This window comes from Hippocampus comes, unplaced genomic scaffold, assembly GCF_001891065.2.
Source record: "Hippocampus comes isolate QL1 unplaced genomic scaffold, H_comes_QL1_v1.1 scaffold22, whole genome shotgun sequence".
NCBI classification, from domain to species: domain Eukaryota; kingdom Metazoa; phylum Chordata; class Actinopteri; order Syngnathiformes; family Syngnathidae; genus Hippocampus; species Hippocampus comes.
In genome coordinates this window covers 8,115,079-8,116,650 of record NW_017806175.1, presented here as the reverse complement: position 1 = coordinate 8,116,650, position 1,572 = coordinate 8,115,079, and the positions used below count along the sequence as shown (strand labels likewise).

The 1,572-nt window shown below is 58.1% G+C and overlaps 1 protein-coding gene across 2 annotated transcripts in view; it reads right to left on the bottom strand.

Moving 5' to 3' along the window:
* Positions 1–1,572, bottom strand: part of LOC109532178 (von Willebrand factor A domain-containing protein 7-like) — a 12,193-nt gene that overhangs the window by 9,476 nt on the left and 1,145 nt on the right. The gene's annotated exons all lie outside the window — the stretch shown is intronic.

Here is a 1,572-nt window from a genome sequence, read left to right as displayed (position 1 = left end):
GGGCGGTGAACGGCTGCGACTGCACGCACAAAAGGCACAAGGCTCGCCGCTCTGTTGCACTCGCCATTCGCGATTTCCTTCATGAAAGAACGCCTTTGTTTGGGCTCGTTTCTACGACGGCTGTGTTTTTGTCACGGGCCAAAGGATCGCGTCTTCGCCGGGGGGAACGAGAAAGGATCGGAGCGATGGCGGGAGCTGTGGCCGCCACCCCCCCCCCCCTTTTTCAAAGGGAAAGCCCGACGCGGCTTTGTCCGCTCGCGAGGGGGCGTAGACAGTCGACTTCTCCTTTCTCTTTCGCACTTGAAGACGCGTGCGCTGGTTATTTTCAGTCAAATCGGAGTTGCGATCGACGTCGTCTCGGTCAAGCCGATCACTTCGCCGGGGCGCGCCTCCGAGCTCAATGGAGCGCCGAAGAAAAGACGAGCGTCACGAGCTCAACCGACGCGGGTCCGAGCCTAATTCTTGTCGAGAGCTCGCCAAAGCGGCGGCCGGCGTCCCGAAGAAAACTCCCACGCCGACGGACGCCGAGGACGCCTTCCGTATGATTTGTTGCTCGTGTGCGTCGCACATTTGGCAAGAAACTCGTCCTCGATCTGGCCACCTTGTCGAGCCGGATGTTGAGCGGCAGACCGAAAGGCCTCCGCCAATTCAACTCCGCCCCCGGGTGTGTTGAAGGCAAGCCAACGAGGGCTAAGTGAGCCCCCCGCCCCCACCCCACCCCGCCCCGCTGTTTCTGCAGCTTGATAGTTTCCGTCCAGCAATTTCTTAACTCTTTGAATACCTTTCGCTGCATTTCCACGAATTCGATGGCCTTGTTGTCCTTGGAACATTTTCGGCTAGCGCAAAGCGGAGCAAAGTCTTGAGTTGCGTGTGGAGCGAGGCGGCACAAACGCTACTCTTGAGTCAAAGTGCACAAGTGCGAGCGCGAGACACAATCGCTAACGATCAACGTCCGTTTCAATCCTCTTTGAGCTCAAGCCAGCCCACCCTTCCTGCTCCCCCCGGCGGCGGCGGCGGCGGCGGTGGTTGCTGTTGAAACTGGCAAGGAAGACGGGTGTGATCGTACACCGTTTTCCTTCAAGTTGGAAAAATGGCACGGCGCGCCACCAAACCAAATGGTCACAAAAAGAGGATACGTCTGTCAATCGCGTCCTTTTTGCCATCTAATCCAAGATGAGCGGTTTTGTTCTTTCTCCCACGATAAGTCGCTGACATCGCTCGATGAACAAAGATACGCGATCTTTTTGTCACCAATGAATTTGAAGTCACCGCGGCTCACGAGCGTGCCGGGCCCGGCGCACCGGTCGGGAATCATCGACATAAACTCTTTGGATGAGGTGCCGTCATCATTTTTCGTCTCTTCGGTTTCCGACAGCAAATCGAGAGGCCTCGTGGGCACGGACCGGCGACAGATACAACGCGCGCGGGCGGCGAGCGCCGAAGCGAGAAGGGATCTCACGGGAAGGGCGAAGTCGTTCCCCTCGGCTTCGGCCAGCGCGCGGCACACTTGTACGGTGACGTTCAAAATGGCTTCCTCCGTGATCTCCTGGTGGCTCCTCGAATTTCCGGGCA